Raw genomic sequence first — 18,612 nt, forward strand, 5'->3', positions numbered from 1 at the left:
CCCGGCTAGTTTTTTGTATTTTTTAGTAGAGGCGGGGGTTCACCCTGTTAGCCAGGATTGTCTCGATCTCCTGACCTCGTGATCCGCCCGTCTAGGCCTCCCAAAGTGCTGGGATTACAGGCTTGAGCCACCGCACCCGGCCAGAAGTAGCTATTCTTATATCAGACAAAACAAACTTTACAGCAACAGAGTTAAAAAAGATAAACAGGAACATTATATAATGATAAAAGTACTTGTCCAACAAGAAAATATCACTATCATAAATATATATGCACCTAACACTGTAGCTTTGAAATTTATACAATTACTACCAGACCTAAGAAATGAAATAGACAATAATACATAATAGTGGGGGCTTTAATACTCTGACAGCAGCAGACATGTCCTCAAGGCAGAAAGTCAACAAAGAAACAATGTACTTAAACTATACCTTAGAACGAATGGACTTAACAGATATTTACAGAACATTCTACTCATCAGCACATGGAACATTTTCAAAGATAGACTATATGATAGGCCACAAAACAAGTCTCAATATATATTTAAAAAATTGAAATGATATCAAATACTCTCTCAGACCACAGTGAAATTGGAAATCAACTCCAAAAGGAACCCTCAAAACCATTCTAATACATATAAATTAAATAACCTGCTCCTGAATGGTTGTTGGGTAAACAATGAAATCAAGACGAAAATTAAAATTTTTTTTTGAATTGAATAATAGTGATACAACCTATCGAAACCTCTTGGATACAGCAAAGGCAGTGCTAAAGGAAACTTCATCGCATTAAATACCTACATCAATAAGTCTGAAAGAGCACAACTGGACAATCTAAGGTCACACCTCAAGGAACTAGGGAAGCAAGAACAAACCAAACCGAGACCCAGCAGAAGAAAAGAAATAACAAAGATCAGAGTTGACTAAATGAAACTGAAACAAACTAAACAAACAAACAAAAAAATAAAAAGACTAATGAAACCAAAAGCTGGTTCTTTGGGGGAAAAAATAAAACTCATAGACAATTAGCAAAATTGACCAAGAAAAGAAGAGAGAAACTTCATTAGGAATGAAACAGGGTATATTATAACCAATACCACAGAAATACAAAAGATCATTCAAGGCTACTATGAACACCTTTATGTGCATAAACTAGGAAACCTAGAGGAGATGAATGAATTGCTGGAAGCATACAACACTCCTAGATTAAGCCAGGAAGAAATAGAAACTCTGAACAGACCAATAACAAGCAGCAAGACTTAAATGGTCATAAAAATAACTGCCAACAAAAAAAGTCCAGGACCAAATAGATTCATAGCTGAATTTTGTCAGATTTTCTTTTCTTTTCTTTTTTTTTCTGAGATGGAGTCTCTTCTGTTGCCCAGGCTGGAGGGCAGTGGCGGGATCTCGGCTCACGGCAAGCTCTGCCTCCCAGGTTCACGCCATTCTCCTGCCTCAGCCTCCCAAGTAGCTGGGACTACTGGCGCCCGCCACCACACCCAGCTAATTTTTTGTATTTTTTTTAGTAGAGACAGGGTTTCACTGTGTTAGCCAGGATGGTCTCGACCTCCTGACCTCGTGATCTGCCCACCTCGGCCTCGCAAAGTGCTGGGATTACAGGTGTGAGCCACTGCACCTGGCCCATACTTTCAAAGAATACAAATCATCCTGAAACTATTCCAAAAGATAGAGAAAGAGGGAGTCCTCCCTAAATCATTCTATGAAGCTAGTATCACCCTAATATCTAAACCACCATACAATTCCACCTTACTCCTGCAAGAATGACCATAATAAAATATTTTAAAATTAGATGTTGGCATGGTGGCATGGATGTGGTGAAAAGAGAACACTTTTATACTGCTGGTGGGAATATAAACTAGTACAACCACTATGGAAAACAGTGTAGAGATCCCTCAAAGAACTAAAAGTAGAACTACCATTTGTTCTAGCAATCCCACTACTGGGAATCTACCCAGAGGAAAAGAAGTCATTATATGAAAAGATACTTGACACACATGTTTATGGCAGCACAATTTGCAGTGGCAAAATATGGAACCAGCCCAAATGCCCATCAATCAATGAATGGATAAAGAAATAGTATATGTATATGCATATGTATATGTATATGTATATGTAGTATATGTATGAATACTCCTCAGCCATTAAAAGGAACAAAATAATGGCATTCACAGCAACCTGGATGGAATTGGAGACCATTATTCTAAGTGAAGTAACCCAGGAATGGAAAATCAAACATCATATGTTCTCACTCATGAGTGGGAGCTAAGCTATGAGGATGCACAGGCTTAAGAATGACACAATGGACTTTGGAGTGGGAGGGGTGTGAGGAATAGAGTACATATTGGGTACAATGTATACTGCTTGGATGATGTGTGCAGCAAAATAACAAAATCACCACTAAAGAACTTACTCATGTAACCACCACCTGTTCTCCAAAATCCTAATGAAAAAAATATACAAAATACAAAAAATTCAAAGAAAGAACGAACCAAGATCAGAGTGAAACTGAAGGAGATAGTGACATGAAACACCCTTCAAAAAAATAAATGAATCCAGCAAGTGCCTTTTGAAAAAATTAATAAAATAGACTGCTAGCTTGACTAATAAGGAAAAGAGAAGAATCAAATAGACACAATCAGAAATGATAAGTGGAATGTCATCACTGACCCCACAGAAATGCAAACAACCATCAGAGAATACTATAAATTCCAGCATGCACATAAACTAGATCCCAACACTGAACCAGGAAGAAATTGATCCCTAAATAGACCAATAACAAGTTCTGAAATTGAGGCGGTAATAAATAGCCTACCAACCAAAAAAAGCCCAGGCCCAGACAGATTTACATTTGAATTCTACCAGAGGTACAAAGAAGAGCTGGTACCATTCCTACTGAAAATATTCCAAACAATTGAAAGGGATTCCTACCTAACTCATTTTATGAGGCTGGCATCATCCTGATACCAAAATCTGGCAGAGATAACAACAACAACAAAAAAGCTTCAGGTCAATATCCTTGATGAACGTTGATGCAAAATTCTCAACAAAATAGTGGCAGACTGAATACAACAGCACATCTAAAAGCTTATCCACCATGATAAACTTGGCTTCATCTCCTGGATGCAAGTTTGGTTCAACATATGCAAATTTAAAATATGATTCATCACATAAACAGAACCAAAGACAAAACTACACGATTATCTCAATAGAGGCAGAAAAGGCCTTTGATAAAATTTAACATCACTTCATGTTAAAACTCTCAATAGAGATCGAGATCATCCTGGTTAACACGGTGAAACCCTGTCTCTACTAAAAAATACAAAAAATTAGCCAGGCGTGGTGTGGGCACCTATAGTCCCAGCTACTCGGGAGGCTGAGGCAGGAGAATGGTGTGAACCTGGGAGGCGGAGCTTGCAGTGAGCCGAGATCGCGCCACTGCACTCCAGCCTGGGCGACAAAGTGAGACTCCATCTCAAAAAAACAAAACAAAACAAAAAAATCTCTCAATAAACTAGATATTGAAGGAACATACCTAAAATAATAAGAGCCATCTATGACAAACACACAGCCAATATCATACTGAATGGGTAAAAGCTGGACACATTCACCTTGAAAACTGGCACAAGATAAGGATGCCCTCTCTCACCACTCCTATTCAACATCGTATTGGAAGTTTGGCCCAGGAAATCAAGCAAGAGAAAGAAAGAAAGGTATTTAGATAGAAAGAGAGGAAGTCAAGTTATCTTTGCTTGCAGATGACATGATCCTATATCGAGAAAATCCCACCATCTTAGCTCAAATGCATCTTAAGCTGATAAGCAACTTCAGCAAAGTCTCGGGATACAAAATCAATGTGCAAAATCACAAGCATTCCTATATACTAACAACAGGCAAACAGAGAACCAAATCTTGAATGAATTCCCATTTACAACTGCCACAAAAAATAATAAAATGCCTGGGAATACAGCTAACAAGGGAAGTGAGGGACCTCTTCAAAGAGAATTACAAACCACTACTCAAGGAATTTAGAGATGACACAAACAAATGGAAAGACATTCCATGATCATGAATAGGAAGAATCAATATCTTACAAATGGGCATACTGCTGAAAGTAATTTGTAGATTCAATGATATTCCCATGAAACTACCATTGACATTCTTCACGGAATTAGAAAACGATTTTAAAATTTATATGGAAGCAAAAGAGCCCAAATAGCCAAGGGAATCCTAAGAAAAGAATAAAGCTGGAGGCATCACACTATCTGACTTCAAACTACACTACAAGACTATAGTAATCAAAACAGAATGGTGCTGGTAACCAAAACACACATAGACCAATGGAACAGAATAGAAAACTCAGAAATAAGACCACACACCTACAACCATCTGATCTTTGACAAACCTGACAAAACAAGCAATGGGGAAAGCATTCCCTATTTAATAAATCATGCTGGGAGAACTGGCTAGCCATATGCAGAAAACTGAAACTGGACTCCTTCCTTATACCATATGCAAAATAACTCAATATGAATTCAAGACTTAAATATAAAACTCAAAACTATAAAACCCTGGAGGAAAACCCAGGCAATACCATTCAGGACATAGGCATGAGCAAAGACTTCATGACAAAACACCAAAAGCAATTGCAATGAAAGCAAAATTGGCAAATGAGATCTAATTAAAGAGTTGCAGAGCAAAAGAAACTATCATCATAGTAAACAGAAAACCTACAGAATGGGAGAATATTTTGTAATCTAACCATCTGACAAAGGTGTAATATCCAGAGCCTACAAGGAACTTAAGCAAACGTACAAGAAAAAAAAATCACATTAAAAGTGGGCAAAGGACATAAACAGGCACTTCTCAAAAGAAGGCATACTTGTGGCCAAGAAACATGAAAAAAAACCTCAGCATCACTGATCATTAGAGAAATGCAAATCAAAACCACAAAGAGATACCATCTCACACCAGTCAGAATGGCTAATATTAAAAGTCCAGAGGTGGGCGGGTCACAAGGTCAGGAGCTAGAGACCATCCTGGCTAACATGGTGAAGCCCTGTCTCTACTAAAAATACAAAAANAGAGAAAGAGGGAGTCCTCCCTAAATCATTCTATGAAGCTAGTATCACCCTAATATCTAAACCACCATACAATTCCACCTTACTCCTGCAAGAATGACCATAATAAAAATATTTTAAAAATTAGATGTTGGCATGGTGGCATGGATGTGGTGAAAAGAGAACACTTTTATACTGCTGGTGGGAATATAAACTAGTACAACCACTATGGAAAACAGTGTAGAGATCCCTCAAAGAACTAAAAGTAGAACTACCATTTGTTCTAGCAATCCCACTACTGGGAATCTACCCAGAGGAAAAGAAGTCATTATATGAAAAAGATACTTGACACACATGTTTATGGCAGCACAATTTGCAGTGGCAAAAATATGGAACCAGCCCAAATGCCCATCAATCAATGAATGGATAAAGAAATAGTATATGTATATGCATATGTATATGTATATGTATATGTAGTATATGTATGAATACTCCTCAGCCATTAAAAGGAACAAAATAATGGCATTCACAGCAACCTGGATGGAATTGGAGACCATTATTCTAAGTGAAGTAACCCAGGAATGGAAAATCAAACATCATATGTTCTCACTCATGAGTGGGAGCTAAGCTATGAGGATGCACAGGCTTAAGAATGACACAATGGACTTTGGAGTGGGAGGGGTGTGAGGAATAGAGTACATATTGGGTACAATGTATACTGCTTGGATGATGTGTGCAGCAAAATAACAAAAATCACCACTAAAGAACTTACTCATGTAACCACCACCTGTTCTCCAAAATCCTAATGAAAAAAATATACAAAAATACAAAAAATTCAAAGAAAGAACGAACCAAGATCAGAGTGAAACTGAAGGAGATAGTGACATGAAACACCCTTCAAAAAAATAAATGAATCCAGCAAGTGCCTTTTGAAAAAATTAATAAAATAGACTGCTAGCTTGACTAATAAGGAAAAAGAGAAGAATCAAATAGACACAATCAGAAATGATAAGTGGAATGTCATCACTGACCCCACAGAAATGCAAACAACCATCAGAGAATACTATAAATTCCAGCATGCACATAAACTAGATCCCAACACTGAACCAGGAAGAAATTGATCCCTAAATAGACCAATAACAAGTTCTGAAATTGAGGCGGTAATAAATAGCCTACCAACCAAAAAAAGCCCAGGCCCAGACAGATTTACATTTGAATTCTACCAGAGGTACAAAGAAGAGCTGGTACCATTCCTACTGAAAATATTCCAAACAATTGAAAGGGATTCCTACCTAACTCATTTTATGAGGCTGGCATCATCCTGATACCAAAATCTGGCAGAGATAACAACAACAACAAAAAAGCTTCAGGTCAATATCCTTGATGAACGTTGATGCAAAAATTCTCAACAAAATAGTGGCAGACTGAATACAACAGCACATCTAAAAGCTTATCCACCATGATAAACTTGGCTTCATCTCCTGGATGCAAGTTTGGTTCAACATATGCAAATTTAAAAATATGATTCATCACATAAACAGAACCAAAGACAAAAACTACACGATTATCTCAATAGAGGCAGAAAAGGCCTTTGATAAAATTTAACATCACTTCATGTTAAAAACTCTCAATAGAGATCGAGATCATCCTGGTTAACACGGTGAAACCCTGTCTCTACTAAAAAATACAAAAAATTAGCCAGGCGTGGTGTGGGCACCTATAGTCCCAGCTACTCGGGAGGCTGAGGCAGGAGAATGGTGTGAACCTGGGAGGCGGAGCTTGCAGTGAGCTGAGATCGCGCCACTGCACTCCAGCCTGGGCGACAAAGTGAGACTCCATCTCAAAAAAACAAAACAAAACAAAAAAATCTCTCAATAAACTAGATATTGAAGGAACATACCTAAAAATAATAAGAGCCATCTATGACAAACACACAGCCAATATCATACTGAATGGGTAAAAGCTGGACACATTCACCTTGAAAACTGGCACAAGATAAGGATGCCCTCTCTCACCACTCCTATTCAACATCGTATTGGAAGTTTGGCCCAGGAAATCAAGCAAGAGAAAGAAAGAAAGGTATTTAGATAGAAAGAGAGGAAGTCAAGTTATCTTTGCTTGCAGATGACATGATCCTATATCGAGAAAATCCCACCATCTTAGCTCAAATGCATCTTAAGCTGATAAGCAACTTCAGCAAAGTCTCGGGATACAAAATCAATGTGCAAAAATCACAAGCATTCCTATATACTAACAACAGGCAAACAGAGAACCAAATCTTGAATGAATTCCCATTTACAACTGCCACAAAAAATAATAAAATGCCTGGGAATACAGCTAACAAGGGAAGTGAGGGACCTCTTCAAAGAGAATTACAAACCACTACTCAAGGAATTTAGAGATGACACAAACAAATGGAAAGACATTCCATGATCATGAATAGGAAGAATCAATATCTTACAAATGGGCATACTGCTGAAAGTAATTTGTAGATTCAATGATATTCCCATGAAACTACCATTGACATTCTTCACGGAATTAGAAAAACGATTTTAAAATTTATATGGAAGCAAAAAGAGCCCAAATAGCCAAGGGAATCCTAAGAAAAAGAATAAAGCTGGAGGCATCACACTATCTGACTTCAAACTACACTACAAGACTATAGTAATCAAAACAGAATGGTGCTGGTAACCAAAACACACATAGACCAATGGAACAGAATAGAAAACTCAGAAATAAGACCACACACCTACAACCATCTGATCTTTGACAAACCTGACAAAAACAAGCAATGGGGAAAGCATTCCCTATTTAATAAATCATGCTGGGAGAACTGGCTAGCCATATGCAGAAAACTGAAACTGGACTCCTTCCTTATACCATATGCAAAAATAACTCAATATGAATTCAAGACTTAAATATAAAACTCAAAACTATAAAAACCCTGGAGGAAAACCCAGGCAATACCATTCAGGACATAGGCATGAGCAAAGACTTCATGACAAAAACACCAAAAGCAATTGCAATGAAAGCAAAAATTGGCAAATGAGATCTAATTAAAGAGTTGCAGAGCAAAAGAAACTATCATCATAGTAAACAGAAAACCTACAGAATGGGAGAATATTTTTGTAATCTAACCATCTGACAAAGGTGTAATATCCAGAGCCTACAAGGAACTTAAGCAAACGTACAAGAAAAAAAAATCACATTAAAAAGTGGGCAAAGGACATAAACAGGCACTTCTCAAAAGAAGGCATACTTGTGGCCAAGAAACATGAAAAAAAACCTCAGCATCACTGATCATTAGAGAAATGCAAATCAAAACCACAAAGAGATACCATCTCACACCAGTCAGAATGGCTAATATTAAAAAGTCCAGAGGTGGGCGGGTCACAAGGTCAGGAGCTAGAGACCATCCTGGCTAACATGGTGAAGCCCTGTCTCTACTAAAAATACAAAAAAAAAAAAAAAAAAAAAAAAAAAAAAAAAAAAAAAAAAAAAAGAGCCAGGCGTGGTGGCAGGCACCTGTAGTCCCAGCTACTTGGGAGGCTGAGGCAGGAGAATGGCATGAACCCAGGAGGCAGAGCTTGCAGTGAGCCCAGATCGTACCACCGCACTCCATGCTGGGCGACAGAGTGAGACTCCGTCTCAAAAAAAAAAAAAAAAAAACAAAAAAAAAACTCCAGAAATGACAGATACTGGCACAGTTGCAGAGTAAAAGAATGCTTTTACACTATTGGTGGAAGTGTAAATCAGTTCAACCATTGTGGAAGACAGCGTGGTGATTCCTTCAAAGATCTAGAGGCAGAAATACCATTTGACCCAGCAATTTCATTACTGCATATATACCCAAATGAATATGAATCATTTTATTATAAAGATACATACACATGTATGTTCACTGCAGCACTATTCACAATAGCAAAGACATGGAATCAATCTAAATTTCCATCAATGATAGACTGGATAAAGAAAATGTACATATATACCATGGAATGCTATGTAGCCACAAAAGGAATGAGATCATGTCCTTTGCAGTGACATGGATGAAGTTGGAAGCCATTATCCTTAGGAAACTAACACAGGAACAAAAAATGAAACACCATATCTTCTCACTTGCAAGTGGGAGCTGAATGATGAGAACACATAGACACACATGGTGGGGGGAACAGCACACACTGGGGCCTGTTGAAGGGGGTGGGATCAGGGGAGGGAGAGCATCAGAAAGAATAGCTAACAGACACTGAGCTTAATATCTAGGTGATGGGATGATCTGTGCAGCAAACCACCATGGCACATTTTTACATAGGTAACAAACGTGCACATCACGCACATGTACCCCTGAACTTTTATTTTAAGTTGAAGAAAAAAAAAAAGATTTTGGTTAGCACCCAGATCAACTTTATGCCAGGGCAAAGATGTTACTCTCATTTGCAAATCTATTCAAGATCTTCCCAGGAGGTTGCCTGCACTTCCAAACTGGCAGCAAGAAGTGCAGTGTGTTTTCACAGGAAGGTAATCATGACAGCTCAGAAAGCACCTGCTAGGCCTCCTGTCAAAAAGTGACAGCTGACTCAGGGTGCTGGAGTGCTAGGGAGCAGGAAACGTGAAAGTTAGCCTGTGTCAAAGAGACCACCCTCATTTGAAATTTGGTTGAGCAACATTTGGGCAAATCCCCAAAACAATCCTGAAAGACCATCGTTGTAATTTGTGTTTAGATCATGTAAATCAAGACTTGCTTTTTTTTTTATTATTATACTTTAAGTTCTAGGGTACATGTGCATAACGTGCAGGTTTGTTACATATGTATACTTGTGCCATGTTGGTGTGCTGCACCCATCAACTCGTCAGCACCCATCAATTCATCATTTATATCAGGTATAACTCCCAATGCAATCCCTCCCCCCTCCCCCCTCCCCATGATAGGCCCCGGTGTTTTGCACCAGGATTTAACCTCATCTCCGGGGAAAGTAGGCACACCTTTACTATGCGCTGATGATGTACCTAGCATTCTAGCACCATGCTGTGAGTTTTGCGTACATAATCAGCAGGGGTTTTTTTTCTCTTTTTTTCTCACCACTGCCCTTAAGCAGTGTCAATCAGATCTCCCTTTCCACTCCTAGATGACACCTTGGCAGATCTGTTAGTGTCTCAAGTCACTGTTTTCATGTATGGATGATCCCTGACTTATAATTGTTCAACTTTACAATGGAGCAAAAACAATACATATTCAGTAGAAACTGTACTTTCAGTACTAACATAACCATTCTGTTTTTGACTTTCAATATAGTATTCAATAAATTACATGAGATACTTAACACTTTATTATAAAACGGAAGCTTTGTGTTAGATGGTTTGCCCAATTGGAGGCTAACGTAAGTGTTCTGAGCACGTGTAAGGTAGACTAGGCTAAGCTTTGATGTTCAGTAGCTTAAGTGTATTAAATACATTATCAATTTATGATATTTTCAACTTATGATGGGTTTATTGGAAAACAACTCCATTATAAGTTGAGGAGGATCTATATTAAAAAGTCTACTTCAATTAGTCTCTTATCTAATTCAAAGCTTCTCCCCTTACCCAGCCTGGGGCTGATTTGCAAATTCCACAAACCCCCACAGAGGTAGGGCAGTGTTGATGTGAGAGCCAGAGGTTAGGGCAGAAAATCCACTCTCAACGAGTGGGGGTTGTGCATTTCCTGTGCTGGCTCCTGCAGGAGCCTGGAGGAATGGGACATGCCAGGAGGAGATGAGGCCCCCCATTCACTATTACTTGGGGAAATGTTCACCTCAGACCCTTTCAGGCTTCCCTTCCCGACTGAGATGCTGATTGTCCTGCAAGATAAACCATGAACAAAGGGGTCCAGAGTAAAAAATGCTTTGGAAAAGCTTCATTTAACAGTCCATCAGGCTTCTTTCAGCGGGATTCCTCAAAACAGTGGTTCTCAAAATGTGGTCTCTGAACCAGGGCATCAGTATCACCTGGGAACTAGCTATAAATTCAAACTCTCCAGCCTCATCTGAGACCAATGGAATCAGAAACTCCAGGAGTAGGGCTTGGCCATTTGTATTTCAATAAGCCCTCCAGGTAGTTTTGGTGTGGTTAACTTTGAGAACCTCTCAGAGACTATAATATGCTAAGGTGGAGAACAGACTAGACTGTTTATCAAATTTTTGGACCATATTTGTCCTCCGGCTAGGTACCTATGACTATCTCAGGGAACAAAAAATCCTAGATGACACATGCTGTGAAATTCACTCAATTCATTCACACATATTTATTGAGTACCCACTATGTTCCAGGTACTTCCCAGGCATTGGGGATGTGACAGTGAACAAAACAGACTCTAGCCAGCCCCTTCCCACTTTCTAGCAAATGCCAGTCTCTCTCACCATTCTTCCTACCCCCATTTCAAAGCTTCCCTCCCTCTGCTGACATATTTGTTCCTGCTTCTCATTTTGAGCACGAAGACTCCTCTTACCTGTGAGCCCCCCCATCAAAAAAAAAAAAAAAAAAAAAAAAAAGGCAAAAAAGCAAAACCCTCTCTTAAGCCCGCCAAGCTTTCTTCCTCCTCCCAGGTTTTTGCTTGCAGGACATGTCACAGAATTCATCTGAGGATATTTTCCTCATGAATTTCCTGAACCAGCTGACATGTGTCAGGGCCCTGGGCACAGATTCAGAGCTGCAGAGGCCCAGCCACAGCCTGTCTGTTGTGGGTTGTAAGTGCCCATGTACAGAGTGAGTTTAATATTTGAGCAGGCCAGAAAGCACATCTTAAATTTGGCAATTAGGAAAGGGAATATTTCTCCTCATGTGTTCCCTCTCTGAACACAATAAACTGCACAAAGACTAACCAGATCGGTTGCCTCCAAATAGGAATTGTCTTCAAAGCGAGTCATTTTAGGATGGGGTTGAGGTGGTTGAGGTCTCATCCTATGGGTTCTAACCCCTCCTGCAAAAGCCTCTGAGCTTCTCAAGGTAAGGATAAGGGATATGATAGCCATTCAACAATTAGTATTGGCAGATCAACTGACTGACTGCATGAATGAACAAATGATTGCATTAAGAGCTAGCAACTCTGGAAATGATTCTTGTAGAAAAGGAAAACACGAGGGTCCAGCTTGGAAACCAGGAGTGTGTTTCTGGGGATAAGGCCATGTCTGTGCCAAATCCTTAGAATTCGAGCAAACTCAGCAGTGCCATCTGTCCAAGAAAAAGAGTTGAGAAGTCCCTGGCAGACACAGAGGGTTTTGGACAGAAGATGAGGGCCCCATGGGGAGAAGGAAGGAGGGTACAAGTCATCAGATATGAGTGATATAAGACTCTAGCTAGGGAGGGGCCAATGCATGTTGCACAGGTCTCCTCACTAGTCTCTGCTTCCATGCACATTCTGGGGATAGCAGCACCTCTTTGGATTTCCACTGAAAGGTAGTGGCTTTGAAGTGAGTTGGCTCAGGGGAAATTTCAGCTCTATCCACTTACTTGGGATTGGAACTTGGGGCAAGTTTCTTAAACTTGTTGAGTGCAGTTTCTTCATAAAATAGGTAGAAAACCTATCTTGCAGGAAGAATTGATTATTTATTCAATAGGTATTTATTGGTACCAGGTCACACATTATGTTAGGTGCTGAATATAGAAAGTGAGCAAAAATAGACATAGCTTTTTCCCTTAGGTGACAGAAAAACACTCACGTAAATAAATGTAACTTTATGTCTATAAGACATCCTATAAGTAGAGGTACAAGGTGTCGTACGAGTCCATAATAGAGAGATTTTACCTAGTTTTGGAGATCAGAAAGTGATGGTGAAGGAAAGTATGAGGACAAATGTCAGAGCATTCAAGGCAGACAGAACAAGCAGAGGCAGCGCCCTGTGGCACAGAAGCAAAGGGCGGGTTTGTGCTACAGGGGTAGAGGGCAGGTGCCTTCTCCTACCCCTGCTCCTATTAGCACACTAGTGAGTCTACCTCAGCCCAAACTGTGGGGATGCCCATTCCAACCTTGGAGGGAGGCTATACATAGCACAGTTCCATGCTGAGCCTGTGGAGCCCAATCCCTCAGATTCAAATTCTGATTTGATCATGTCCTGACTGCGTGATCTCAGGAGAGTTACATTTCCTGCCTGTGCCTCAGTTCTTTCAAAAACAGAAATGATAACAATAGTAACTACCTTGAGGGGTTGTGATGATTGAGTTAATACATGTAAAACACTTAGAACACTGGCTTACCTTGTAAGTGCTAAAAGGAGTAGGTGTTACTCCTGGCATTCCTTCTTTAACTCACGGCCCTAAGTTATAATACTTACATGGTTCCTGGCATGAGCCCTCTTCCCTCCCTCTGCCCAGTCCAGGAAAAGGCTCAACCCCCAATGTTCCTCATTACCCCATCTGGACTAGTGTGATTGCACCAGCCTGTACCATTCCCTGTCCATCCTGGTCCCTCACATACTCAAGACACACATGTCATTTTACATTTTCCAGTAGCCATATTAGAAAAGAAAAAATAAACAGGTGAATTTAATACTTTAGTCCAATATAGCCATTTATCACTTCAACATGTAATTAATATTAAAAATTATTATATTTTACATTGCTTTGGATTCTTTGCACTCCATCATGGATTTTACCCTAGCAGCACACCTCAGTTTGGACTACCACATTTCAAGTGCTTGACAGTCACACGTGACTAATGGCTCTTCCATTGGTTAGCCCAGCTCTGGACTCCTTGATCCACAAGGATAAGAACCACATCCACTTCCACACCTCCAGGTAGGAGGTAGGTGCACAAGAAATGTCGGTCACAAATAAGAACGTGGAGGGGGAGTGGATGGATGAATGGTGGTCATGTTCTGCAGAGCCTCACCCGTCCTCCTAGGCTCTTACTCTGTTACTGGGCACAGAGCCTTTTAGCCACAAGGGGATCAAATCCTGGGTACCCGGTGCTAAATTACCATCCCAAAGAGAAGGTGAGGGGAGGGCTTGAAGGACTCTGGGGGTCCAGGGCAGCATCATAAGGAGGGGAGTGTGAAGAAAGAGAGGCAGGGGAAGATTCATGCTGTGTAAAGGAGAAAAAGAAATGGTCCTAGAGCACTCAGGCAAAGAGAAGAAAGAGCAGAAGGAGGGAGGCATCTCCTGACATGGCTTTACCCGCTTCTTAGGGACTTGCCAGGGGAAGCAAAGATTAATGGGAGGAATGAGAGAGAGAATACTTTCATGCAAAATGTTTCTTTCCATGCTTAATTTCTCCTTTCATTCTTTCCTAGGCAGATAAATAGCAGAGACTGATTACACATAACTCTCTTCCTACCATGGATGCCGGTATTTGTGGGCAGCTGCAGAAGAGTAGGTGGGAGGATCTCCCAGATTATTAGGCCAGTTTTTCTGTGGCTCAGAGAGTGCCAGTGACTTGCTCAAGATAAAACAGCTTGTTAGTGGCAGGGATGGAGCCCAGAAATCCTGTTTTGCTGTCCTCAGGAATGTGTGTTCAAAAGAAGTTCTTGGCGAAGGTGAGAATAAATCGTAGGCTCTTTGAAGAGGACTCCAGTGTATTAAACAAATAGGTTGCTGAGATGCAGTTAACTACTCAGTAATGTATTTGAAGAAAATTAATTTTTCATTCTGCCTCAGAATATTGAGGCTGGCCATCCATAAATACAGCCTGTCTCTAGGCGAACAGAGGTGGAATCCTCCTTGCAAGTTTAAAAAAATAAAATAGTGGCTGGGCGTGGTGGCTCAAGCCTGTAATCCCAGCACTTTGGGAGGCCAAGATGGGTGGATCACGAGGTCAGGAGATCAAGACCATCCTGGCTAACATGGTGAAACCCCCGTCTCTACTAAAAAATACAAAAAACTAGTCGGGTGAGGTGGCAGGTGCCTGTAGTCCCAGCTACACGGGAGGCTGAGGCAGGAGAATGGCGTAAACCCGGGAGGCAGAGCTTGCAGTGAGCTGAGATCCGGCCACTGCACTCCAGCCCAGGCAACAAAGCGACACTCCGTCTCAAATAAATAAATAAATAAAATAAAATAAAATAGTAATCTCAGTGGATATCTTAAGAGAAACATAATTATAATTTAGTTGACATATCTTATATCTCAGTGATGGTAAATAAGCTTTCCCTAAATAATTCAAATAATAAATGCTGCTCCTTTGGAGAAGTGAACTGATCTTGAATGGAATTGGGTGTTTCCACCTACAGATAAACAGCACGTGCTGGCGAGAAAGCATGTCCCACATCTCAGAGCTCACAGGGGACTGCCTCAGCTACTGGCTGTGTAAACCAGCAGCTCTATGGTAACGGGACTCTCCTTCAACCACATGACTGCCTGTGTGTGTATCTGATTGCTCTGTGGGGGAGTGGCAGAGAAGAACAGTGTGCATTCATAATGGATGAACTTTCACCACAGGGGCTTTCCCAAACCAATCTTGTTCTGGTGGAATTCAGAGCCACTGAATGAAATTAAAGGCCATCAGTGGGGTCATGCTGTGAACATCACATCATTGCTCTAGAAAAGACAAACCCATTCCAGCCACATCTGGATCACCTGCTCCCCTTGCAGAATGATTTCTGCAGAAAGGCCAATTTGCATTTCACAGGGGCCTCAAGAGAAGCCTTGTCAACAGGCTTGGAATTCCACAGCCAAAAAAAAAAAGGATGCTTTCTTTGAACTACAGGTTAGTCTGTTAAGTTTGGGGGAATTTGTAGAAATACTTGAAGAACAGTTGCAGTTTTAAATCCATTAGGATATCTAAGATCTTTTAAGCACAGGTTGTTATGGATATTTGCCAAGCGGAATTTTCACTTGAGTTTTGGTCTCATATAAAGCTCTGGAAACTAATTGATTAAAATCCAGTAATACTCTTTCCCCTCCCAAACAAAATCGAAACAAATGCCACAAACACAAAAGCATCCCTCCTGCCACCTTTCTCTGGCTCTGGACAGAAGGTGGAATAGTCCTCATACTTTCATGCTAGGTTCTGATGAGTCACTCAGGATAGACTTTGTGAGTGCCAATAACAGGCAAAGCATGTGCTGGTTCCAAGCTTTGGTGTGATTGTGGATGTAAGAAAATGTGAATATAAATGACCTTCCATGTTTACTGAGATCAGTGTGGCTCATTCTTCCTCATGACTTCCATCCAACCTGCACTGTTCAGGAACCAGATTATACAGTCTTAGAACAAGACTGGGAAGGCCTCAGAGTCCAGGACTCTGTTTCGGTCTTCTCTTGTTCCACCCTATGGCTCTCAAATACAGGGCTAGGGGCATAAAAATGCTCAGAGTGTTCACTGCATTTGATGCCATTACTCGCTATGACAGAAAAAGCAGTGGTCAGAATAGTGGAGCACCACCTTTTATTTGGCATGAGAAAAATATTCCTTGAATCCTATATAATATTAGTAATTTGTAAGATGTTGTATGTGTTCAGAAAGTGCTATTTTTGCAAGGAGGACCCCTTGTTAAATAATGACAATAAAGGCTCTCATGAAAGAGTCCATAAACCTCATTCATTCATTCATCTGTTAACTAAATATGCATGGAGTCTGCCATGTATCAGGCGCCCTGCTCCACACAGAGAAACCTAAGAAGAGCTGGAACCTCAGAACTGCCTGCAAAGCCTTGTAGGCTCCCTCTGTAGTGATCTGGCAGAAGTGGATGAGATGCTCAGACTGAAGACTATTTCAGAGGGCATTTGATTCTTATGTCTGAGGTTCTAAGGGATTTTGTGGATTTATCTGCAGGCAGTTTTGAGAAGAGAAAGGGGAGGCTGAAGATGGCAGGCTCTCAAAGGTCCTCATCACCTGTAAATGTCTTTCCTGCAGCTCTTCCTGAGGGGTCCCCTTGGAAGCAGACCCCACCACTATGCCACATACTGTGGGTCCTAGGTCCTCGTGAGAGGGTAAACTTCTACTTATAAACTAGGGGCTATAGCTGAATCATGAAAAATTCTTTTTTCTTCTATCTTCAACTCTTGGATAATAATTTTGTTCCTTTTAAGAAATGTTCTTAAAAAGTTGAATTTCCAACAACATCCTGGAGAGCTGGCACATGAAGGCCATTCCTATTGTGTTGTCAGGATAATGGCTCCCATATAGGTTCATGTCCTAATCTCTGAAACCTGTGAAGATGTTACAGTCATGCATCGCTTAGCAACAAGGACACATTCTAAGAAATGTGTCCTTCAGTTATGTCATGATTGTGGACCATCATAGAGTGCACTCACACAAACCCAGATGGCATAGCCCACTACACACCTAGGCTCTAGGATACAGCCTATTGCTCCCAGGCTATGGACCTATACAGGATGTTACTGTATCAAATACTGTAGGCAGTTGTAACATGATAAGTATGTTTATTTAGACAAAAGTAAATATAAAAAATGTAAAATGGTGCTACAGTATTATAATCTCATGGGATTGAGAATATGCAGTGTACATTGTATATGCAGTGTACATTGAATGAAACGTAGTTATGTGGCACATGACTGTATTTAAGCAGCAAAAGGGACTTTTCAGAAGTGATTAAATTAAGAATCTTGAAATGGGGAGAGTATCCTGGACCATCTAGGTGGGTCCAGTGCCACACAAAGGTCCTCACAATTAAAGAGGGAGGCAGGAGAGTCAGATATGATGTGATGATGGAAGCAGAGGTTGAATAACGCAGTGGCTGACCTTAAAGATGAAAGGGGCTATGAGCCAAGGCATGTGGGTAGCCTCTGTAAACTAGAAAGTACAAGGAAACAGAAACTCCTCTAGAGCCTCCAGAAGGAGCACAGCCTTCCCAATACCTTGATTTTAGCCCCAGAGACCCATTTCAGACACCTGACTTCCAAAATTGTAAGATAATAAACTTGCGTTGAAGTCACTACACATGTGGTGCCTTGTACGGTTGCAATAGGAAACCACACACTAATCTTGCTCAACACACAATCCTTGCTTCTATATGCAAACTGATTTCCTCAATGTTCCCCTTTTATGCTAGACCTTGTATATGCCACTTCTGCTCTGCTGTCTCATCTCCTTCCACTTCTCCCTAGCAGTCAGCTTTCCAAGGCCAGTTCCACACGCCACTCCACTGCGCCCCATCCCCTGCCCTGAAATTCTTCACAGATGCCAGGCACACTGTGCTCTGACTTTTGATTCTCAAGGTATTTTGAAGAGTGTTGATCGATATATGTAATTCACGAATACTTTAGACAAACAAAAAGCTCATCTTCCAAAAGGTGTTACATGGATGCAGCTGGAAACCATCATTCTTAGCAAACTATCACAAGAACAGAAAACCAAATACCGCATGTTCTCACTCATAGGTGGGAACTGAACAATGAGATCACTTGGACTCGGGAAGGGGAACATCACACACCGGGGCCTATCATGGGGAAGGGGGAGGGGGGAGGGATCTCATTGGGAATTATACCTGATATAAATGATGAATTGATGGGTGCTGACGAGTTGATGGGTGCAGCACACCAACATGGCATAAGTATACATATGTAACAAACCTGCACGTTATGCACATGTACCCTAGAACTTAAAGTATAA

General features: G+C 40.6%; 1 protein-coding gene and 1 long non-coding RNA gene across 2 annotated transcripts in view; one reads left to right on the forward strand and one right to left on the reverse strand.

Annotated features, from left to right (window-relative positions):
* Positions 1–18,612, reverse strand: part of CLSTN2 (calsyntenin 2) — a 634,893-nt gene that overhangs the window by 51,221 nt on the left and 565,060 nt on the right. The gene's annotated exons all lie outside the window — the stretch shown is intronic.
* LOC108516288 (uncharacterized) lies at positions 13,722–15,589 on the forward strand. The gene is made up of 3 exons (XR_001881767.1): positions 13,722–13,849; positions 14,337–14,579; positions 15,270–15,589. It is a non-coding gene; the product is annotated as an uncharacterized LOC108516288 (long non-coding RNA).

The sequence above is a fragment of the Rhinopithecus bieti genome, unplaced genomic scaffold, assembly GCF_001698545.2.
Source record: "Rhinopithecus bieti isolate Rb0 unplaced genomic scaffold, ASM169854v2 scaffold_35885, whole genome shotgun sequence".
In the NCBI taxonomy this organism is placed as follows: domain Eukaryota; kingdom Metazoa; phylum Chordata; class Mammalia; order Primates; family Cercopithecidae; genus Rhinopithecus; species Rhinopithecus bieti.